The sequence below is a fragment of the Manis pentadactyla genome, chromosome 17 (genome assembly GCF_030020395.1).
Source record: "Manis pentadactyla isolate mManPen7 chromosome 17, mManPen7.hap1, whole genome shotgun sequence".
In the NCBI taxonomy this organism is placed as follows: domain Eukaryota; kingdom Metazoa; phylum Chordata; class Mammalia; order Pholidota; family Manidae; genus Manis; species Manis pentadactyla.
The window spans coordinates 33,368,631-33,394,846 of record NC_080035.1 but is presented as its reverse complement, the minus strand read 5'-3'; the positions used below and the strand labels follow the sequence as shown (position 1 = coordinate 33,394,846).

At 33.4% G+C, this 26,216-nt stretch overlaps 1 long non-coding RNA gene across 1 annotated transcript; it reads right to left on the bottom strand.

The window, feature by feature from the left end:
* Nucleotides 1-1,506: 1,506 nt before the first annotated feature.
* Nucleotides 1,507-23,834, bottom strand: LOC130681403 (uncharacterized). Its single transcript, XR_008994532.1, has 4 exons — nt 23,754-23,834; nt 23,460-23,539; nt 20,022-20,195; nt 1,507-2,459 (listed from the first exon to the last, which is right to left on the bottom strand). It is a non-coding gene; the product is annotated as an uncharacterized LOC130681403 (long non-coding RNA).
* Between the last annotated feature and the right edge of the window lie 2,382 nt (nt 23,835-26,216).

The window sequence follows — 26,216 nt, the reverse complement described above, 5'->3', positions numbered from 1 at the left end:
TCAACCTTGAAATACAAGGTTCACTAGGAGTGAAATGGAGAATGAAGGCAATAATCCTCTTGAATTTGGATCTAAACATGATTTACCTCAAATATCCAGACAGTTGCATAGAAGTAAGAGTTGTTACATATACAGTTTTGTTTTAATTTTAATTTTTTGGGTAATTGCTTTAGTTTTTCCTTTTTGCTAGCATAGACCTTGGAAAGGTCACATTAGTCCTATAAACCTGTAAAGGAGTGATTTGGAATACTATAAATAACAGAATATATGGGCACATATTTATTTGGGTTCCTTAAAATAAAAATATAAATTAATCACATATTTATATATTCTCAAGCTATTGGTGATTATTACTGTGCAAAATATTGTACCATGTATTCAGCATCTATAGCATTTATTCTAGCATGCTGTGATTTATAATCCTATGAAGGCTCATCTATTGCAAAAAACCTTTAAAGAATTATGTATTGAGATCCCCATGAAAGAAAAATCTGCTTTTTAAGGAATACATAAATGCATCCTAAGTGCACACCATTTGATTCATATACAGCAGCTTAAAAATGCAGCATACATCTTACTTCACTGATGGACAGTGACTGTAATGGGGTATGTGGTGGGGACTTGATAATGGGGGGAATCTAGTAACCACAATGTTGCCCATGTAACTGTACATTAATTATACTAAAATAAATTAATAAATAAATAAAAGACTTTATTGCAAACTAAAAAAGAAAGTGCAGCATGTAGTTCACAAGCTATTTGTGAGCATGTTTATTCTGAAAGTAGGGATAAATATGTGATGGAATATTGGAAACTTTGATAAAGTATGATTGGTATCTAAAGTCAGTAGTTATAAAAAGTATTTACTGCTTACTTAGCCATGCTTCTAGAACTCTGTTAACAGTTAAGGAGAAAAAACAGTAGCTAAGACTAATATTAAATTTCTTTGTCTTTTATGTTTTTTATTATATTTTTATTGAGTTTCCTGTTATATTATACTTGTATTCCAATTAGAAACTCCCAAAGATGAAGAACCACCAGCTTCCTTGAGCAGCTGGACTTCCAGCTGGGTGTGCTTTATATCTAATATCTTCAGTAATTTCTTTTCTTTTCATGAGTCTTTTTTCTTGTTTGGCTGCATTTTTTATAATGAGATCTTCCTTGTAATCAATACTGTGTCCATTGTTTTGTGACCAACTTTACTTATAAACTTACATTTTACTTACAACAATCATTACTAGGAGTGTTTCCAATCAAACTAATCAGTATGCAGTGAAAGCCTTTAATTTTTTCCATTATTCTAATATAAATTCAAATTCATTTAGAATAATTGTTAAATATTTTGTATAGTATGATATTTATCTAACAAAGGGTTGACTAATATGAACACATTAAAATTTGAGATGCGAAATCAAAATTTGACATAACTTTTATTATTCTCATTCACAACAGAAAACAGAAGACATACTAGTTATGATAATTAAACAGTGTTTTAGATCTTGGAGATGCTCACATTTAAAGAAAATTATAGGTGATTGAAGGGTTAAAATGTAATCTGAGTAAGCAGAATTGGAATTTTTGCTATGGAGTAGAAATGGTTAAGGTTTGATTTAATAACTTACAGGAACTAAGTCAATTGTTCAGCACTGATGCAAAATTTCAAGCGTAAGTTTAAACAGGAGAACACCATTTCACAATTTTCTTCTCTCACTGTCCTTCTGTGGACTTCTTTCCTCCTTGGGATAGGCCATTTTAAACTTTATATGCAGATACAGTTTCATGGTCATAAAAGGAATTCATAGAGACTACTAACTGACACAGCCGTGGTGGTGTTCCATATCTATGGAACAATCACATTAAATAACTCTGAACAATTAATGCTATAGCAGCCTCACTATATTCAAAGAACTTAGAATTGCAAGCCAAAGGCTTAAATTTAATAATTTTTTTCTGCCACAGAAAAACATCTATTGTTCAAAGTCTCATAACCCATTAAAAATATCTTAGCCACTTAAAGAAAATTTCCCTGATTCATTCCTAAATCAAAATGATTGAGAATCCAAGAGAATGAAAGAGGAGATGAGGTTTATAAGACAAGAACTGATTTGATTGCTAGAATTACAGAGTTAATATAAGGAGGGAGCTTAGAGACCATTAGACTCCAAACCCCCTTTTCCACTTGCTAATTTGTTCGTGGGCTTTGGATAACTGGAAGATATGATTTACGGGCAATGTTTTTTTTAATTGCATTAAAATATAAGCAAATATAGAAATAAAGATTACCAGTATGATCACCTTTAAGAATATGAAGTCTTTGGAAGGCAAATCTTTCTGTATGGCACTGATTCCTTTAGTTCAATGAAGGACAAGCAGAGTTGAAGAAATACGTAGCCAAGTCGGAAGGAAATTGGAGCCACATTCTCTTCAGTAGCAGCAGGTTGCTTAAGTCTGAAATCAAGCTATAGAAAAGAAATAGTAGAAGAAAATGAATTTCCTTTTTTCTTTCTTGTGTTTCCAATAATAGTTGTCATTTATTAAGTGCAATTAATCAATACTATGATAGGTGCTTTAAATATCAAAGTTCAAATTATAAATTTAAGCAGAGATGCTATCTTAGGAAGTTGAAGATTTTTATTTCATTTTTAGATAAGGAGATTTAGACTTAGGTAAATTAACTGCTTCCTTGAGACCACACAGATGGTAGTGACAGAGCTAGTTTCAGACCACGGCCTATTGACCCTGAGGTCTATTTCATTCCATTCCATAACACTGCTAGACTCCAACGTCAATCCCCACAGCTGGTAGGGTACTTTAGTTGCAAGCAATAGAAACTGACTTTGTTTAATGTAAATAAACAGAAACTTTATGAGGGATGTAAGGAAAATAACAGAATTAAACAAAAAGAAGAAGAAGAGGAGGAAGAGGTAAATAAAAAATCCAGAAAAATCCAGAAGCTTTGTAGCAGGAATTCTAGAAGATACCATATCACACCTGTTTGAGTTATGTTCTTAACATTATAACGTTTCCTCTAAATATTAAAATTAAATACTGCATATATGTACACAAATGTATAAGTATGTAATATGTAATTGTGTACTTATATGTTAATATATTGCTGATTGATTAAATATGTATTTGTATTTATTACTGTATAAAATAATACACATATGGTGGGACTTGATAGTTGTGGGATATGAAAGAAATCTAGTGGAAAAGCTTAGAAACATGCAAACTTTTTGCCATTAGTAAGTTAGCAGAAAATGATGAGATGATGACAATGATGACAAATCATATATATCTTGATCATCTTATTTTAACTTAAATCCAAGGGTACATTTATTCATAAATCTTTTAATATAAAGTAAATACTTTTTCTCTGAAAATGGAACTAGCCTAATAGAATCCAATATAATTTCTCTTTCATAAACCATACTTATAATGCATTTTCTCTGATTTTATGAATTATCTTATAGTGAAGCCACAGCTTAAAATCATTTACATTTATTACAGTTGTTCATTACATAGTGATTTTCTATCATTCCCAAAGATAGTGTTTGTGCAATCATACTTATTATCATTTATGCTATTCTGGTACAGAATTTTCTCCATAAGCTTAAAAATGTTGGCCAAAGTCTCATAAAGCAGCTGTTTAAATTGAGTTTATTCTCCAGGTGGGTTTTCCTGGTTATTGTCAAATCAAGTAACCATGACTCAGTTATTTTAAAAATTGAAACAAAACAGTTTATAATTCATTATTTCACAAAGGTATGCCTAATTCATGACAACTACACCTTTATTATTGGCATAATAGAAAAAAAAGATCTCTTGTGGTGAAAAATGAGAAGAAATTAAGCTGGCAGTTTAGGATGGGAATGACACTTAAAGTGAGCTCTGTGATTCATGTAGAATAATCTATCCTTCTAACATATTCAGCAGCTAATTACAATGCTCCTCTAAATCAATCTGTTTTATAACCATATTTTTTGAGAGACTACTCTTCAAAAGCTAAATATAGTCCTTAGACTCCTCAAAATTAGAGTGTTTCCAGGAAAATGGTGACTTTAAAGAAATGTTCTAGTTGTCAAATTTGGACTATTTCACCAGAAAAGTGAGCATGCTCAGTGAGTCAAGAATTTATTCTACAATATATTACATTCAGGGTTCTGGTTCTGAACAAATCTCAAACACTTTTCTAATTGTGAAGACCTCATTGTCTTTTACTTGAGCGTTGGTTGCCTGGTTGTGCTAATAGTTATACATTTAGCTATAGTCCTGTTCTGTGGTGAAGTGACAAATACGTATTTCTCTTAAAAATACCTTCTGATCTGGATGATATAGATCTGCACTCTTAATTTCTACAAACTGCAGTTTGCCTCATTGGCCCTTTACCTGTTTAGGCCAAAGAAAGTAGAATAACTAGGAATAAGTATTCTTATAAATATTGCAACATGTTCGTCTGAATTGCCCCTAAACACTACAATCTTTTCTGGATATTGATACTGTACAACAATAAACACAGAAATAATAATCCTAGCATAATATATCCTCAGATACAAATTATTGTGTTACTTAAGTCTTATCCTGGTCCTTAAATACCATTTTCATCTTGAATATATATTAATTGTCCATTTTCTTTAAACTGGCAATGGAAGGAGGAGAGAACCCAAAGAAAATTTTGTATGTATTCTAGAACCTACCAAATTAACATAACTTAGCATTCCACTGACCATTATAAATCGACAATACTAAATGATGGCCCTAAAGTATCTCTAAACTCCAACTTTATGTTTGGTTGTGCAGGATACAGCACCATTCACTATTCCGTGTTAAACCATGTATTCAGCTGTTCCCATTTATATTGCATCAAAGCAGTTGAAATCCAATTGAAAAGTTTCTTTAGACAGCCATTGTGTGAGAACATGATGTCAATATTAATAAAGGCTGAATTTCCCCTTGGCTCACTTCTTACAGATAAGCTTTTCAATAATACACTGCTTGCACCAAAGGTCTGATGGGACTGGGAATAGTAAAAAACACTAATAAAAGAATGTTGAATGTTTTTATATTAAATTTCCCCACAGGCAAACTGAAAAGCCTACTTAGAGAACGCCAATCAACATGGCACTTATTAAATGTAACAAGAGTCCTGTTACAACAGATCTTTAAAGCCCTAAAAATGAATTAATAAATAGAGACAAAAGACAGTCACATATTCATTTTTAAATGCAAACCTGGGCATCTTATTCGATATGCACTAAATTGACCCTGGCTTATTTGATCTTCAAAAACTGTCCATTTACGGGAGTTCACAACTTTTCGAATTCTTTTACTTTAAGGAAGAAGTAGACTCCTTTACTAAAATAAATTCTAGATATGTCTTATTAAGCTATCCAACAGAAATAAAAGACTTTTACAGAAAGTAAGTCACATTCTGCTTATTTTTTAAAATATGGAAAGAGAAAACACACCAGGACACTGACTTAAAAACTGTTCAAGTTGGAGATAAAGAGGCAATTGTTTAAGTTAATTACTATGAACCTAGCAAGATGTAGTGCAACTTAGAATGAAAGTAAACATTTGGGATTCTCGTAAACAAACTCAGGGTTTGTCCTCAATTCACAGACTTACCAACTGTCATTCTTATATGAAATTAAGTAATATCAAGGTGGTGACAAATATATTAAATCTGCCCATCTAAGAGAACTTGAACCCCAGGCTGAGACTAACTTGGGTTCAGCAATTAAAAAAACTCAATCGCTAATATTACTATTTCTCAAAGATGTAAGAGAAAATGGGAGGTGGTCATTGAGATTTCAGGAGAGACTGTAATGACTTAGGAGCAATTTTTTTACATGTACTCTATAATCCTGTTAAGTATGATGTTTTTCTTTGGAAAACATGGAACTTCCCACAAAGTCATATTAAATTTCCCAATGTCCAGGTAAATAAGATTTTTGACTTTTAAAATGGGCATTAGGATAAGAATTTCCAAAATGATGTAAATGACATAAACTTCCTAAAGTATTTCAATTCAACAAAAATGTATTGATTATATACTACGTGTTTAATCTATGTGTATACATGTATATGTAAATAAAACATTTGCATTTTGTAAAAAAACTTTAATATATCTTTAAAATACACTTAGTTATCCAACTTACATGGCTTTCTCCATAAAAATTAACTAGAATTAGTTAAAGTTACAGAAGAAAATGATAGAATATTCAAACTTCAGTTTGTAGATTAGGAAATATTTGCCTTTATTGCTTGCTTGAATTACTTGTCAACATGACTTTCATGGAATTTTATGTTACAATTGAAGCTTGCCAGGATACAAAATTGTTCAGGATGTACAGTATTTTTTTTATTTAAAATAATATGTATTTCTTTCTTTTCAAATTCCATTTAAATCCTCAATGTGGAAAGGATTTCAAAAGAGAGATCTCAACTTTTAGACATATAGCCATGGTAGATTCTAGATCTTTTTTCGATACGTCATTTCTAATGCAACTTACCCATTGTTAAAATACAGTAAGGTCTTTTTTTAACAAAATCTTACACTCACCTGTACTTTACTTATAAGCGTTGTTTTATGTTAGTTCACAGAGTTTTGTGTCTTTATGTAGATCACTAATAAAAATCTGTTGCAAATATAGAGGTTTTTATCTGATCTATTTGGATTTATAAGATTTATTTTTGCTTTGGATTGTGAAATTTATTACAACTAAGGTATAATTCTGTTCATTGTAAGCTCTTGTAAGAAAAGGTTCATATCAGAACCCTCTTTGAGCCTTACCTGGTATCTATCATGGTACTTTACATATTGTAGATATGTGATTGAAACATATTATTAGTAATAAAAATAATGTGATTTTTTTTCTAAGGAGGAAGCTGACACACAGTTTGTAAGCATGATGAACTGAATTTATAAAATGATTATACTTTTTAAATAATTTCCATAATATTATGACCCTAATACTTCAGGTGTGAACTCTTATATTTTTGTTATAATTAAATTAGGTTGAATCTGGTTTGATAAACCTTCATCTTACTATAAAAACCAAACCAATTTAATTCAACCCCACAGAAACACATTTTATTTTTTCTTAAAATCAGTGGTGACGAAGTGGCTTACCATTCATGCTTCTTATTCTTTGGTAATTTTTTCTCATGGCATTTATATTCTGGTCACTGCTTTTATAGTATAGATAGTTTGGTTGTCCAATGATAGTGGCAAAGGGACATTTAAGGGTAACCGAAGCTGGAAAGCAGATGAAAACAACTGGAAAAAAAAGTCTCTCTAGGTTTTTCTCTTTCCTTTTGATCTAAAATGAGACTGCACAAAAGCACATATGTCTTGTATATGTCTTGTATAAGAGGGAATTCACTCTAATCATTTACACAGGATCTTGAAGTACCTGCTTATATCAGTTTGTTAAAGAATCCTTAAATTTGATTTTATTGGTAAACCCGTAACAGCATTCCAAAAGATCACATAATGTTTCCAAAGTTGCTTTGTAAGCCATAAATACGAGTAAAGTTATTTCTTTAGAGTAAACTGAGACCCTACTCCATTCCTTATTCATACAATTTTGATTGTTTAGATGCCAATATAATTTGAATATGAAGAAGGTAGCACATTTAGATTTTAAGTAGCCATATGCCTGTATGTCTTTATATTTATACTGCACATTTGTATTTTCTCTAAATTTCTATTCCTTCCTAAATATGAATGATGAAATTAAAATTTAAATAATAGCTTATATTTATTCTATATTTTTCTTCTGGTTTATCATTGCTTATTTTTTTATTATTTTTTATTATTTCTCCATTGACGCAGATTCTAACAACCAATATTTTGGAAGTTTAAGTCTAGATCTAACTTGTACAGTTACAATATTGCTTTGTGCTCTTTGTATCTAATAGAATTTCCACTCTGGTTATATCTATTTATATTTTACAATATAAAATTGATAGCTTCTGGTGCAATGTCCCAATAATATTTGAATTATGCATCAAAGTGTGAACACTAATTTTTAGGAGAACTCAAAATAAATTAGAATAAAATTACTTCTAATATTTAAAATATGTTGTTTTTTAATTGAAACTCAGTTCAGTACAAAGTCAGAAATGTTATGGATACAAAAATTCCATATAAACACTTAATACAGGACAAAGGTATTAAAAATCTAAGCATTATAGTGAATTGTGTGGTTTGTGTCATGTGGTTCCTTGTAAATAAGAAATAGTATTTAAAAATGAATACCAGCACATGCCAAAATAATCTATATTTAATCAAATAGCAATCAGACAATTTGAAGGCAAATTATTCTAAAGTGCTTTTAAGTTTCACCCACTCATGTCTCTGACATTTCTTTTCCTGTTTCTAAGTTTGGTAAAAAGGAAAGATCCTAGAATAGGGAAGAGAAAAGATTCTTTTTTTGACATTAAACTTCTGAGCCTCAGTTTCTTCTGTCTGTAATTTGAGAACAGATATCCAACTTACTTGGTTGTTATAGAAAAGATGATTAGAAAAGAAGTACAAATTGTGAAAAGATCAACGAATATAACATTAAAATACATAGAAGGAGAAATTTATTTCATCTTAATGTAAAACTAGTTATCAGCAAAAACATAACAACTTAAGCTAGAAACTTTATTAGGTTTCCTTTAGGTATTTTATGTGTATGCTTACATCATCATTTGTATAGTAACATGGTCTAGTGACCAGAACACTGATTAGAAGTGAAAATTGAAGTCTATTTTCAATACTGATGCTATTCATACCCCTTGGGGAATTTTAGAAACTCTTTATCTATATTTTTCTAACTATAAAATGCCTGTTACCAAATGAAAGGATGTCTGAGAGTGAAAAATGTTTGCTTTTACCTCCAGGAGAGAAACACCGTAGTATTACAGGTGAGAGTTTCAAACATCACAGTAATACAGTATTCGAGTCAAGAGCTTCACAATGTAAAGGGACAAAGATGACATCCATTTCAGCTTTTCTCTTCCCTTGAATTTTTGATTTATCTGACTCAAAAGGTTAATCTTAGTAAAGCACAGGAAAAGACAGTTATCTAACTGACATTTTTAGACATGCTACAGGTATGATATATTAAAGGGTGCATTTAGGAGTCCAAGGAATATTGGAAAATACCACACATAGACAGTTTTAATATCACCGACTTCTTGTCAAGTAAGAAATGATCAGCTTGGAAAGCCATCATTGTAGTCAAACATTGGAGGAGACTATAATACAGTAATTTCAATTCGGTTGTTTTAAATGAAAGTTTTTGGGCACCTATTCTGTAGCTGGTAATTATTTTCCAAATTACAAATACATACACAGGGATGGAACGAAGCCAGGAGGTGAGGGGAAAAAAAAGATGGATGAAGATATCTTCAAGGAGCATGAAGTCTTGTGAGGCAGATATATTTAAACATGTAAATAGTGCAGAATAAAGTAATTGCCATTTAGACGTTCAAAGTGCTTGGAGAGCCCATAGGAAGAAGTAATTAATTCTGATTTGTACTGTGGGGAAAGCTCCATGGAAAAGTGCTTTTGAAAAGAGCCTTAAAAGCGATGTAGTAGTTTGGTGGGTCGAGAAAGAGACGACGTTCCACACTGAGTCAGGAACATCAGCAAAGAGGCACAAGGTTTCCTTCCTTCAGGCCTCTAGGATGCAGACAGAGAAGCTGGAGTTTATATATTTTAATCAGAAATTTCTGTAACAGTAAAGCAGTAATGAAAAGACTGATTTTTGTATTTTCTCCTTCCTTATAGATTCACATCTAAAAATTTATGTAGGATTTTTGGAGTTCTGGAAAAATTCTTTTGAATGAGTATTATAAAAGAATTCCCCTTGTAGTTTAATGCTTGCATGTTTCAGATTAAGTAATACTTACAGCAATTTAATTTCTAATCAATTTTTTATGTAATGAGAGAATACAAAACTTCACTCTTTATAAATAACTATTTTCTAGTTTAATTTAATAAAGGAAGCACATTTATATACATCAGGCCTTGTTGTCCTATGAAATTTGAGATGCATTTCACCAAGATTGCTAGAGTTGAAATGTTTAATAAGGAAGCAGTAAAAACATCAACACCATTGTGTGCTGGTTATTTAAGTGAGATACAAAATTAAACTTGAGGCCAAACTTCCAGCATCTTGTAACACTGTTCTGGACCACAAAATGCAGAACTTTAACCTTCTTTAGTCATCTTGCAGTAGGATTAAGGGAAAACAGGAAGCCTTTTCTTTCTTAATCTTTAGAACCATTTTAAAGAATGTTTATGTCAAATAAAAGTTGGGATCATTATTTTAAATGAATGTTTGTGAAACAAGGAGCCAATGCTTCATTCATTTACTTTATTAATAGCTATTTTAAATGGAAAGCACTGTGTTAAGATACAGTTGGTATCTCAATAATATATTTTTGTCCAAGGGAATAGAAGACCTCGTTATTTTTAAAGGTTTCTTCTTATAGCTACGACTAGAACTACTTCTATCTACATTTTATTGGTCATTATTTTTAAAGAGGAATCATAAAGTAAATTCATTTATTTTTATTTTCTTGTTTTACCTACAAATTTTCAACCTATATTCCTAATAATACAGTAAGTAAGGTGAATGCAATTACAAAAAGCCATGAAAACATACCTATTATCCTTTATGCCTGCGTGAAAGTACATCTTTAGAGGCAGACTGGAGTTTGAAAAGCCTGGCCTGGCACTGGGATCGGATCCTGTGGCCGAGTCACTGAGGGACAACAGAAAACAGGTTCATGGGCCAGTTGGGACTGAAAAATAAGCAGACAGGATGCTAAATGCTGTGAGGCATCATCTTATCTAGTATCCCAGATGGAAACTGGAAATCCCTGACAAGAGCCGCAAGGGGATGTTCATCAGGAGGCAGAGCCTGGAGAAATTGCTTGAACCACTGGGACCCAACTGGGCACTTTTGACAGGTGACCTAGGAATCTTTTACCACCTGAGGGTGGGAAGAAATATGTTAAGGACATCTGACTGGATATTAGAATTCCTCCAGATTTTTGTCACCCAGTGTTTTGAACTGACCAAAGAAAGACAAATAATAAAATGAAACAATAACTTTTCTTTCTAAAAGACTGGTCATTCTTCACTGCTTTTTACTTCAAAATATCTCTTGAGAATAAAGTTCAAAGGAGTCTTAGTATAGATAGGATTTTGATGCATCCCTATGTTTGTCTAAGGAAGAAATAAGTTTTGTAAAGGAAAATTACACTTATTGTAGGGACTGGAGGCAACCTGGATTTAAGAATCTAATACTGTGTGAATTTGTAGACTGATTACTTTTATTCCATATCTGTTTCTTTATCCAGTTACTACCTACCTATCTATTTTACTGTTTTCCTGATTTGTCACCTTTCAGTAAGTCAAACACAAAGACTTTTTCCTCTAATATTGATCCCAGGTGAAATACTTGGTTTGGGTCCAGGAACCAGGTTTTATGGAATAAAAAAGTTACTCTTTTGTGTTTGCCAATAAGAATTTATAATTTGCATAAATAAAATCCATATCTTCATCATAAAGTAGAATTAATATGGGGGAGATCATTTGAGACATAAATTGTGGGATCTTACGTAGTGATCCTTATTGAGCCTTGTACTTTTTAAAAATAAGGCATAAGTGATGTAATAAAAGCCCCTTGAAAATTCAAGAGAATGGGCAGAGATTCTGTCTTAGAGAGGAAGAGGAATTACAAGTAGAGGGAAGGAGATAACAATGGCATTTGAGGCTTGTACTCACTATCCATCCCTGCATATCAAACTTTCCCCCACCATCAGTGAAGATTCATTATTCACAGTCTGTAGGTAGTAGGGCCCACTTGGCTAATTCTTCTGCTTCATGGATGTTCCAAGATCACTCATGCTATCGAGTCAAATTATGGAACCAATTATGACATATTAATAAAGTTTTGATATTTTGGGTTATTTCATTATTATCCCATGGAGAAATGAAAAGAACAATTTTTTAGGAATTTATTTCTCAATATAGCAGATTTATCAGAAAGTTAGATTATTGTTGTAAAAATTGTGTATTTCACATATCACAACCAAAGGATATTCTGTCAATTACTTTAAACTGGTTTAACTTCTGCTTTTCAATTGAATACGGAGGATTACTCAGATGTTTATCTTTGACCAGTACACAAACTTTTTGAAAAGAAAGTTTTATTCTGTTATGTAATGCTAGGTAAAGGTTAATGACCTTGGTGAAAAGTTAGCATTATATCATTATCTCAATGATACTACTTTTCACTGAGAATTTGGGTTTCTATGGCTGACTCCTTAAGATAGAGTTTCCTGAACTATAACCCAAGAAACACATGTATGTAATTAAGAAAGTTTTCCTTAATCAAAAATATGTGTGGGAAATCCTGCATAGTATGACTTTTCCAGAGTAGTTATGCAAGTTCATTATCGTATAAAAGACATGAAGAAATACTTCAGTAAAGCAATCTGATTAACTTTCTTCAACCTGCATTTTCTTACTCTTAGGCATGGAACAATTTCTTATAATACATATCTTGTTCAGACCGCCAATTTGGAAAATATTTTATGGCATGGAATTCATATAATATTAGCTTACTTTTTAAAACTGGGCCCAAAAATATAGTTTAGTTTTATGGCAAAAATATATTTTTAACATAATATGTGATTTGATTTTTTTATCTCTGTTACTGAAGTCTTTGTAAGTGTAACTAATCAGTCTTTTTTTTTTTGCCTTCTATTTTTGACACTTTTCTTCTGACAACAAAAGCATCAACCCAACAGGGATACAGTGCAATATTAAATAATGTGGACAAAAGAAAAATCTTTGCTGTAACATTGTTTCAAAAAATCAGTTTCTCAATAAAATTATAACTCACTTTTATTATACATGTACATAATATTTTCAGGAATATATACTATGTAGGAGAAATTCTAACTTTTTATTTCTATTTTTCATGACATATATGGTTGAGGAAGTAAAATCTATCATAGAACCAACCATGTGAAATTGTTAAAGTTCAATTTCTTTTGATATGCAAAAAAATGGAAATTTTGTATTGTTCAATGTAAATATTAGAATCCACATTTATTCAAAGACAATCCAAGTGGTTTGCTCAACTTCCTCTTATTTGTTTATTTGATTTCATCATTATATATTATAAAAATGAAGGCAACCCTAAGTATCCATACCACTTTTAACTGAGAAATTATCTCTGCATATACTTCAGAAATGATGCTCCTGAAATAATGTCATTCTGATTTATTGCAACTCATTGACCTAGTAGCAACTGGCTCAAGGTTTCTAGCTTCCACCACTCTGCAAGTTGGTCTACTACGGACGACATTAATGAGAGTTTTGAAAGCATACAAATCTTTCTTCTATGCATCAATAGGAACTGCATCTAATATATTTTTAGATGTATTTTTATTTAATTTTGTTGTTAATTAATATTTATTCAATAACTATGTCTCCCGAAAACCTACTGATTCTGCTTAAAAAATGATTTGTAAACAAAGATTGCCTATATTTGCAATATAACTGTGAATGATCCTTCAGTAGGCCTTTGATTTATTTTTTTTTGCGAGAATTATAGTGAAATTTGATATTCATTTTAAGTTAGGTTACCAAAATGCAACACAACTAAACCATTTTCTCTGTTCCTTCCCAGAATTCTAGATTATCATTGTTTTTGTCTCCTACTAAGGTCATATAAAAGAAATTGGTCACCTAAAAACTTTCATTTTGACATTTGGGCAATATTTCATTCAATGGTTCTTATTTTAAGGGAAAAAATCATTCAAAATTTTACGTTCCTGACTGTGGAAAAAGAAAAAGCTGGTTCTTTCCAGTGAACTGATATGCGCATTTTCTGTAGTATTTTTCTTTTTGCCTGGGCCACTTGGAATCCCAGAGTTACATTTGTTTTTAATTTTAATACTGTCAGTATGATTTTTAAAATACTTTTTTGTTCTCTTGCTTTATTGCTTGGTTTTATCCACTCTACAAGGATCCTTGGAGTTTTTTTTACAAAAAGCTATACTTCCAGTTTACATTTTTTTTAAATTAGGTTAAATACATATAAACACATAAAAATACACCAGGTGAAACTGGCATGCAAAATTATTTTTATGTTTATAGACAGACTAAGAAAAATAATGCCTATGAAAGCAAACGGATTTCAAAATATGAATTTATAGTGGTTTGGCAGAAAAATAAATAATAGAAATGAAGATTTTGAGAGGTAAGTTCTCATAAAAAAATACTAGAAATTAGTAAGAATTTATAAGTTGCTCATGTTCCCAATTGAGATTTTTATCAAACGGTCTATTTCTGGGATTCAGTAAAAAATATGTTACCACAGTGGAGAGACAGATTCTACCAAATATTAACCCTGCTAGCATTGTGTCTTCAGGGTTCAATGCTGACCATCACTTCAGGTTATGCAAAGTGTTCAAATGCCAAATCGGGTAATGCCCATTTTCACTGATAACCAACCATTGCAAACATCCCAGTCTTTTGTGAGCACAGCAGAGCTGGGGCCATCCATCAGTGCTGGTAGTTCTGTCATATACATTTAACTTCAGCATCAGCCAGCAGCTCAAAGTCTTTGTTACTGAACACTGTCATTGCCACTCTTAAGCTGAGGCAAAGACAAAGCTAAAAGATTTTTTTAATGGTCTTTATGGGTGGTTATTAAGAAAAAAATTTTCTTTATAGAATTACTGACCCTGAAAACCTTCGGAAGACATAATCTACCATACTGCTTCCTGAAACTTTACAAAGTCTTTTGATTTAGAAGTAAGGGTCTGAGTTAGTAACAATTGCTGCTTTGCTTGTTTTAAATTCCAAAGTGGAACAATGTGCCTTCACCAGGACAATATTCATACCATATGCTTCTTAATGTTTTGATTCTCTAGGGCACAGTTGAGCAATCTGAACATCAGATAATATCTTCAATCTTCCCTAACACCTAGGTCATATTCTGGGAATAAATTAGGCTTAAAGAAGTTCATTGAGTCTTTCAGGCCACTGGGGTACTATTTAAGGAATCACATGCTGAGGACAAGGGGTGTTGCTGTCTTTCCAGTATCTGAAATAAAGATTTATTTCAAGTGTTAGAGGAGTGGACCAGCTAATTGTCCACAGTTTAATCTTTGGCTGCAACACAAATAGACATAATTTTGGAAAAGGTGATCATACCCAGTACACATTGAGATACGATGAAGGGCAAAAGGGGAATAGTTCAAGACATTAAGAACTGATAATGAGATCAGTGTATATATTATAACTTACTGTGAATTTGGCTTATTAAAATTTCTTGGCCTTTTTATTTTGGGGGGAAGAGATAAAGTTTTAACAAAGAGGTTATTAGTTCAGATGGACGCTAGCATATAAAAGGAGATGAAGTAAGCGTAAGTGAAAACACATTTGATAGTTTAGGTCTATTTGAAAGAGAATATCTTTTATGAGAGAGAAAACTGCAAAGACAAAAAGAATGCCTTGAACATATATCTAATAAAAATATCTTCTCTTCAAAGGGCTTAAAGCATTTTAATGAGTTAACCTGCCCTTATAACTTCTTTGTCAGAATTTTGAAAGAATGAAATAAACATAAAGTAAACCATCTTTATGTTTATTGTCTGATGAGAGGGGAGATGTTTCTGCTAGCTAGAAGGATAATCTTTGTGATATTTACTGCTCTGCAACTTGCCCTTTTTCAATCCCTGATTCTGGCTTTTCACATATGAAAAAATAACTAAATGTACACATCCCTGTATTTCTTAAGCTCATGGCTCAAAACATTTTCTTTCTCTGCCCATCTAGCATGTGTTTCTGAGAACCACTTTGCATAAAGACTACTGTGCCATTGATTAAGTCTGTTACAAAGGATTAGAAAATAATTTATCATTTTAGTTGTCTCTGAAAAGTTGAAAATTGGGATGATATCTGTTTTTACCCTTGATGGCATCCTAATTATCCTAGAGGGCAAAGGGATTACTGTGTGTAGAAGTCTTTTCTGATTGCATGCACTCTATGGAGAACCGAACTGGAAAAACAAATGAATTGACTATCACTACAGAAGCAAAGCAACAAGCTCAAAATAACATGGCATAAATTGGGTACATAATTATGGAGGGAATGAGTACAGTAGGGTGGAATAAGAAAAGTTTCACAGGAAGGGAAATGAGGAATCACACTAGAAGGAAATGATAGTGATAAGCCAAAAACCAGAATTAACTGAGCATTCAATGAAAAAAAAAAAACTGTAATAGGTAATGGGCTTCCATTTATTTAAAAGAGGCCTAAACATAGAATTTTACACATGCAAATATGTTCACAAAAACAGAACATTGGCATCAATCCATTAAGCATAGACCAGCTGGTTTCCCAACATGCTGGTCTAAAATCCAATGGAACAGTAAAGGAATCAGACTTCTTTATACCAACAACAGATACTGCCTTGTTTCTCTAAACCACCATTATATCTCCCCATGTTATTCCATCTGGTCTTTTTGCCTTTACCCTTGCTTGAGTCCTCTATAATGTATTCTCAACACAACAGCTACAGTGATACTTTCAAAATTTAACAGCTAGGTCACCCTGCAGCTTAAACCCTTCAATGACTTTCTATCCCATTCAGCGTAAAAGCCAAATTCTAAACAAGCTTATGTGAATTGCCCTAATGTTCCAGTTACCTTTCTGACTCACCTTCCTACTAATATAATTCTCTTGCTTACTACCCTTTGGACACACTGGGCTGCTTGCTGCTTATTAACCACACTGTCTTAGTCCATGAGCGCCACTATCATAAAAATACCACAGACTGGGGGGCTTAAACACAATAGTTATTTCTCACGGTTCTGGGGTCTGGGAAGTCCAAGATCAAGGTGCCAGTAGATTTGGTGTCTGGTAGGAGACGGCTTCCTGGTTGATAGATGGCACCTTCTTACCGGGCCTTCACATGGCAGAAGTGGCCCGGGTGATCTCTGCTCTCTTTTGGAGGGCTTTAATCCCATTCTTAAGGGCGCTGCCCTCATTACCTACTCACTTCCTGAAGGCCCCACTTCCAAATACCACCACATCAGGGTTTATGGTTTAACACATGAATTTTAGAGGGACACAAACATTCAGTCTATCGTACATGCCAACAATATGCCCACCTCAGGGTCTTTGACCTGGCTAAAGAAAATTCTATGTTATATGAATACTTACATCAGAATGTCATTCTTACCAAAAATATTCTACCACTTCTTTGGAATTGAGAAAAGTAATACATCATACCTGAATTTTATGAAGTATAATTACTCACCGATCATAAGAAAATAGGTTATAACTAGTTGGAGAATCTGTGGGTTTATGGACGAGTGTATGTGTGGTATCATATGTCTCTATGTGCATGTTCGTGAGTGTCTATGGGTGGGTGCCCACACTTGTTTTTGACGGTGTTGGTGGTGGTGGCAGGGATGATATCCTTATTATTTCTCAGAAAGAGACAAAGGGTTGGTGACCAAAGAAGGTAAAGGAAGTAGGTGATCACAAATTGGACTTCGAGCAGGAGTCATTCTGAAATACTAGAAATTGAAAGAAAAGTTTGAAATAGTTTGAACTTATAAAGTGCTTCTTTAAATAGGGTTTCTTATAAATTATATTAAATACTAAAGTCAGGTCTGGTTTTCTATTTTGTGTTTGCATTCTCATAGCTATGCTTTTTTAGAAGGAAAGCAAAACATTTTGATCATCAATAAGTTCTCTAGCTTCACTTTATTTTTGTGTGTGGAAAATTCACTATCTCTGGCTCTTCTAAGACACTTCACTGAAATTTTCTATTAATTTCATTGGATCTTAAAAACCTTTTGTTCCACAGGGAATTACTTTTGTCTCTTTCGGGAAATAAATTGGCCTAGAAAAATGTTACACTGCAATAGGATAGAGGCATCATATGGGACTGAAGTGATTTTGTGTATATAAAAGAATTTTGAACCCTAAAGTTCTGTATCTAAGAAACCAAATAAATGTAAAGCCAATAGGGAACCAAGCTTAAACTGCTATTAAAAATGCAGCATATAACAAAGAGGTAATGTGAGTTCCAAATTCTATCCCAACATTTGGAGTCTTCCGACATCAATTTTACTTGAGATTTCAGTTCAGCTGTAAGAGTATGTGTGTGTGTGTTACGTGCTCAAAACTTTTCTTATCTCATCTGAAGGCATGAAAATTAACCATCTGGAATGCCAACTGAAATTACATGTGAATCCTTAAAAAAACAAAACAATAGTTTTGAAAGTTAGCATAATCTGCATTCTTTCCTTGAGGTCATATCTTAAGTATGAATAAATACAAAGGTTTTAACCGGCCTCATAGCAGCAAAGGTCAGATTGCAATAATAGATTGTTTTCTCCATTTAATCATCCTATATTTTAGAATTTAATCATAGTATTCACAATAATGCTTTGGAAGATAAACTCTTAATTTCAGTATTTTAAAAACCATAATATTATGCAGTTTACAAAAAGGAGTTCTCCATTAATATACAATGGATATTAAATTACGAGCTTTAGTATTTAATATATCAATATAATATTTGCTAATCTAATTGATCTGTCAGGTTGGAAACTCTAGATTTGAACAATTTTTGAACAATTGCTTTTATCCTTTGATATATTTTGCCAACAAAAACTAAAAGCAATCCTTTGTTTTAGCAATAATTTCCTAGCTGTTTTCCAACTTCCTATTAATTTCCTAATTATTGCTGGTTATAACTCATAATTTTTAAAGAACTGTCTTCCTAAATATATTTGATTGATATAATTTTCATTATATAATTCTTCTGTTAATGTTTCCAAATGATCTTGTTTGCTCACTTTTCTCACTGTAGTAATTTAAAAAAAAAATCTGAACTCACAAAGGTTTGTTATGAAAATTGGAAAAGCTCTAGTGATTCTGTGAGGGGTTCATAGATGCCACAGTTTGATATACGAATTATGCTGTAACTCTAAAAATCATAACATTTACAATTCTGTAAGTTACCAAGCCCATGATTTATTCCAAAATATAATGCTGGTTTAAAGTCTGGCTTTCATGATCTTGGGATTGTGATGGCTTGATGCGATAGTCTTGTGATTCATGAGAGTGGCTCATTCATTATTTTGAGTGGGATAAAGATAGTACAGCTTATTTATAACTCCCTTAATTGTTTGAAGCTAGAGATGGAGATATAAAAATTCTACAACTTAGTTTGCCCTATTCTTGCTTATGTTGTATCACAAGGACAAAGATTCATTAAAGAGACCTTTAAAATGTGTTAATCTAGGTACTTTAATGAAATTTGTTTGCAGGGCAACCTGTCCCACTTATTTATGCTTAGTAGTATTCATACATAATGGTAATGTGACTGCTCATCTCTAAACCATTAAGGAAAGAAATATGAGAAAAGGGGGCATGATGATTAATTTGGGGTGGACTGCTTGGAAGTTTTTTGCCTTTTAAAGCAAACTATGCTTATCTTACTTAGCCTTTTAAAAAAACATTAAAATTTTGAATTAAAATATGCAGTAGACCAGGAACACTGTAATATTGAAAAGGTAAGTAGTATTTATCACCATGAATAAAGTATGTGAAGTAGATTTAACACCCAGTTTTTAAGAAGTTAAAGGTTTACGTGTTCCAGAAACACTGTTATCTAAAAAATAAATGTCTTTTAAGAATATTTTCGCTATTGTTCAACTCTCTTTATATTGTCACAGTCTTTCTCTCCTTTCTCAGAGAAAGAAATGTCCCAGATCTTCTACGACTAATCACCCTTTGCATTTGATCTCACATTGTCCCTTTCCCTTCTACCTTTGCTCAGTCCTCTAGTCACTCCTGCATGTACTAAACAACACTTCTTCTGTGAACCAAACCACCCCAAACTGTAGTGGCTTAAAATACATGAAGATTTATATTTTGTTACATTGGACAAGGGTCAGCATGACTAGCTCACCTGTAATCCTTGCAGCACCAGCTGTAATGGGTCAAAGGTTGGAAGCTGGAATCATCTGGAGGGTCACACACTCACATGCTGGGAGAGTGGTGTGGGCTGCCCTTTAGGAATTTAGCTGAAGCTGTCAGCCAGAGCACCTCTGCAGATGGCCTGGGTTTCTTCATAATGTGATGGCTGGATTCCAAGGGAAAGCATCTCAAGAGAGAGGGATCCAGGTAGAAACCAAATCACTTTAATGACCTTTCCTCAGAAATCATGGAGGGTCACTTTCACTGCATTCTATTCACAGAGGCAACCAAGAAGGTCTGCCCAATTCTAATGAAAGAGTAAACAGCATTACCTCTTTGTGGAGTACTGGCAATGTTCTGAAAGAGTATGTGAGACTAGTGATACACAGTGCTACTTGGGGCCATTTTTGGAAAGTACAATCTTCTGCACTCTGCCCAGAAGAATTCACATTACCCACAAGCAATATGCAATCTCACCCTCCTCCCAGAAACTCTTCTAATTTCAGCTCACAATCAGTCTCACTCTTGTGTTCCAGGACTTCTTCATGGAAAACAAATGCAGAAACAAATGGGGCCACTGAGGAGTACTTCTTTGAGCCCATGTCTTTTGGGTAAAGATCTCAATCTAAAAACTTGAAAGCTATGGACCTATCTCCTCTTCCCCACTCCCAACATGCAATGGTGAGAAAGACTTTGACTCCTTCATTCGAAAAGTGGAAATAGGAGGCCTACAGCAATCACTAATCCATAGAAATTCTGAAATCCAGTTGGCTAACATTAGTAGTATTCATTGGAGCTCAGCTACTGCCTAGAGATGATCTATCCCAGCTCTTGTTACTGTTCTTTGGACTCTCGGTTATGCCTTCTAGGATATCTTCATTATCCGTAAAAGTGGCTAGGGTTTGCCACTGAATAGTTTCCTCAACCTCCTTCTTGCCCACAGTAGTATGGGGATCCAAAGACCTCTTTTCATTTTCCATTTTTTTTAGTTGAAGCCATCAGTATTAGTACTAGTGAAGTTTTCTTTAAACTTTGTGGACTTCCTATGATGGCTACTGGAGTTTAGTCCATTAGACAAAAGGCACAAACACAAATCTCATCAAGAGAAGCCCTTCTCTGTCTTAGGCTTCCTGTAAGGTCATTGATGGACATAGCCTGTAAGATTCTTGGATACTCAAGTATTATTTAATGAGTATAATAAGATCCTTAAAGATCCTTAGAGGGCCATTTGTCAGATTGAAAATTTCTCTGATGCATTTCCATAAACCTTTCTGAGGTCTTAACAAATGAGGTTACAGTGTCACCCATGATTTGATCTTTGTTCCGAAACTCTGTCCATATTGAGAGTCATATTGTGGTTGGGTATGAAAAACAGTCTTATTTTTTAACTCAGTAAGTCTGGGCTACTTCATATATTTTCTAAATTTTGTTTGAAAACTGAACAATTCCTTTTTCACCTATATTTCTTGTCTCTCATTTTATAGGCAGCAGGTAGACCTTCAGTATTTTGTCTGGAAATCTCCTTGGATAGATCATCTAATTTATCAAGCATGTTTTCTATTTTCCATGTTATCATAGGCAGTAGCTAAATTTTCTGTTAGTTAATAATAAGAACCCCCTTATTTCCAGGTAACCATAATATTTGTGTCACTTTTTAAACCCTTACAGACAGCCTCCTCAGGAGTAATCAGGCTTTTCTAACAAAAATCCTTCAATAAAAATGCTCTTCTCAAAGGTCTCCCATCTTTCACCTGGTGGCAAAGACAGTTTTAGGTTTTGTTATAGCAGCTTAAAAACCCTGGCTTCCAACGGTAACAAAGAAAACCCAGATACATTTCTGTCACTCCCTGTCTTAGGGTTCACATACCTGCTGGAGGACCGATGCTGTACCACCTTGGTCAGCCTACCTTCAGGTCATCTCCCTACATGTAGGTTGCACTAATCATCCAAACCGCATCAGAGCCTAAATGCACACTTCACACTCATATACTTTGCTCACATTATCCCTCCTATTTTGAATTGTTCCCACTTGCCATCAATCTGGAAAATATGAATACATCCTCTGTTATTCTATAACTATCCCTTCTGAAAATATCCTTTGACTTTTCACTGACCCTTTAACAAAAATAACACCTTTTTCTTATGTGCTCATAAATTGTTTATATGTCAATCTTCCACACAAAACTGTGAGCTTCCCGTGGACAGGAACCATATATTAGTAATCTCTCTAACATTTACAGGTATAATTACAGGTCATCAACTTTCATATAATTGACTTTGAAACAACCTACGTATTTACCTAAACATGGACTTCTACCGACTATTTTGCAATCCTTAATTCATACTTCAAAATATACTCAAATGATCAAAGTTTGAAGTAATGTAATGAAAATATTTGACAACTACTATTTGTGTTTTGTTAGCATTTCCATCTGTGTTTAGCAGTGTTTGTGCAAAGATAAGAGTATTTTATTGTTTTAGTTTTCAAAGTGTGTTCCAGGGAACTCTTCCAGGGAAGAGCCTAGGAGTAGGGGCTTGAGTATGCAAAATCTAAACCCAGCCTTTTTTATTCACAGTACCTACCTCCCCACCATAGCAGTTTTACAGGTTAGACTTTTGGACACATTTCCCTTTTAAAAAGTTTCCATTAGTGAAATATTTTGAGACATTGTTTATCCATTTTTGCCCTTCTCCTTTTTGTTTTCTTAAAAAACCAAACTGGGGGGAAAAAAAAGGGTACTGAAGGGAATTGTAAGCTTCATAATTCATAGATAATTTCAGTTAGACATTAAAATGCCCAGAAAAAAACAACATATCTTTGACCTCAGTTGAATGCCCTGGAACTTAAAGTGGTTGAATATGTGTGTTATGATGAAAGAGAACAGAAAACAGAATTTTAAAATCTAAAATAAATTGTAGAGAGTTTTCTAAAAGGTAAAGTATAGTTAGAGATTTTTATAACATTTTTATACCTATGGGAAAGACACCTGAACTTATAAACATCATGGATTGTTTAACTTTTGCATTTCTGACTTGACTTTAGCTTTTCGGAAATATATTTTGTAAATGGTAGGAGACTTCCTACATTCCTAAGTTATCCATTAATTGAACTGGAACAAGATGAAAGTTCTCTGTTTCAAGATTGTGTGTCTTCTGTCTATAATAATATGATAATAATAATGATGATAATAGACTGTAAAATCCATGGAGTTTTAGGGATTTTATGAAAGAAGTCTACATTTCATGGTTTCTTAACTGTTCCCAATATCTGCAAGTAGACTGACAAAATTAAACATCATTTCTATTCTCTCACTTAAACATTGATATTTGTCTACTTCTCTCACTTTATTCTCTTAAAAAGGAGGTTGGCCTGGAAAACTCAAAGTGGGAGAAAAGCAGTGTTAATACACCATTTAAAATAATTACTTACTGTGGGTCTTCTGGAGCCCAGTGCTCTCTAACGGTGGTTGCTCAGGCCCCCAGGCTCTGCTTGCACACATACATGGGTATCTGAATATGGTTTACAATCAAATGGGAGACAAAGAATCTGCAATAAATCACAGTCTCATTTCATTCAGTTCTGATTGGACATTCTCATGGTACATGCCAGGAGATATCAGATGCCTTGAGTGCTGGTTTGTAAGCGATTGCCTTTCAAGCTTATCACCCACCCCTATTCTATAACTTTGGGGGGATGGAATCTGCAAATAGTTATTTCTCTTACCAGCTGGGTTCTCTGTTAGGCTATTAATCATGGGTGCTAGAGGGAACCTACAGCAGAGAAACAGAAAGTGGGAATCATTCTCTCCTGTTTGCTTTCCACTCATCTCCATGGCATCCTACAAAGCTCTTCACTCTAACAGACTCTTCCAGTAACTGTAATGGATTCCAGCTTGCAGCTGTTCCAACACTCCCAAAAATAACTTCATCAAGCTCTCTGGAGACTGATGTCGGTTGGCTGGTACCCATCCTAAGATGGGGTGCCAGCCCCATACAGTCCTATCTCTAGCTCACAGACTCCCATACCGTCTAAGAACACATCCTCCTCAAAGGACTGAGTTATGGCTTTCTGGGGCCCCTTCACCCAGACTCAGGATTCAATAATACCGACCTTCTTCCATTCCTCCACTGACAGAGGAAGCTGCTTCTTGTGGTTATTCCCATGTGGTAACTCTCTGCATGTCCTCTCTTTGCCTCCTCAGTTCTTTGTTTTCTGGTTAATGATGTTTCATATTATATCTTTTCTGTTGAAATACTGGTTCCTGGAATCTGAAATGAACACTAACTGACATGCCTGATAAACTTTATATGTCTTACAGAAAATCTATAGATATTAATCATCTTTTATGATTAAACCATTTCAGTCTGCCTCACCTTCCTTGTCAAGGGATATGTGGGAGAATCAAATGATTCAAAACTCTGAAGTGTTTTGGGATGTGTTAAAAAGCCTTAGCAATTGCATATATTATGTTTAGAAAATACAAACGATGACAGGGTATTAAGGCTAAGAATAAAAGTAAACAAACAAGAATGCCATACATTTTATCACATTTTTTTTCTCGCTTTCATTACTTTTGCATTGGCTTTATGAGTCAGAATGGTAAAAGTGATGCATGAAGTCTCCAGAGAATCAATATCTGGTTACATTGTTTCTGAAAGTACTATTGGGCATGTAAATTATATCTCTTTTGTCACAAATAACCTATGTGAAATGCACAAATCTTATTTAATGTTGGCTGGCCTATATGATTTTTAAGATGATACAAATAAAAATGATCTAATAGCATTATTTATAATAATAAAAAATTACAGCCTCAAATTAGATTTTTCTGTCATATGTTTAACATAATGATTTTCTAAAAAGCAAGAAGGTAATGCAACTTTATTTTACTTTTGTGTGGTTCATGCATTAATAGGAGTAAGTTGGATAAAATAAAATACTGTACTGTTTTGATGTTAGTATATTTTCCTCCAAATTTACCAATATTAGGTTTATTACACACACGCACACATATATACATATATCTATTTCAATCTTGCAAATGACTATGAAATTTTTAACTCTAGTTCATAAATAAGTTACTGTCCTCACATAACCTCTTATCTGCCCTAATTCTTGCCTCTTTGACTTTTGCCCAAGGAAGTCAAACTCTCAGAAGGATAATATAGGGCATTTGTCCAGTGAGGTGTGGAGTAACCTGCACTTCTGAATGTCTTGAGGGCTTGGGAAGAAGAGAAAAAGATGACCTCCATTTTGTGTAATGTTTCTAGAAACTTGCTTATTTGTTTCTATTTGTTTGTCAGAGGTAGGTCAACCCTAAAGGCACTCCCGCTCACCCTTTTTTTTGTAAAAAGGAAGAAGAGGCAACAAATATTTAGTGGAACACAAACAGGACTATTAAAGAAAAAGATGGCTCCATTGATGATAGGAACCTTAGGGACATAACTATTTAACTGACACATAGCAGCCACTTAAATAACAAATAAATGTTTAAAAATTTTGAAGCTTGAAGTAGACTCATAGACATGGAGAAGGGGCTAGTAATACCAAGGGGGAGGAGTTTGGGGTGAGTGGGGAGGAAGTGGGTGAAGGGGCACAATAATTCACAATCACAACATGAGGACGGTGGTACAGCACGGAGAATACAATTAATGATTCTGTAGCATCTTGCTACATTGATGGACAGTGACCACACCAGAGGCGGTGAGGACTTGATAATATGGGTAAATGTTGAACCATGATGTTGTGTATTTAAAACCAACATAAGACTATATCAATGATACTTGAAAAAAAATTTTTTTAAAGCTTGAACCACTTAAGAATTTCCCAAGGAAAATGCATATATTACCCTTGGATTTGCCTAAATGCAGAAAGAATAGCTGTTTTCCTAATTCAGAATTTAAAGTAAATTGGTAGAAACTTCAGTCTAGTGAATGAAATTAAATAGAAATTGTAAGAATGTAAAGAAATATAGAAAAGGAAGAGTTTGAAATATTTAATTATTATCCACATTATCCTCATTTTACACTGGAAAAGAGAATCCCAGAATGGCAAATAAATTTTTTCCAATGTCACAACTAATATTTGACAGAACATGAATTTCAACCCCTGGTCTCAAATATCAGAGCCTGAAGAAAGGAGAACTTGAAAATAAAGGAATAGTTTCAAAAGTTGGAAGGATATAAA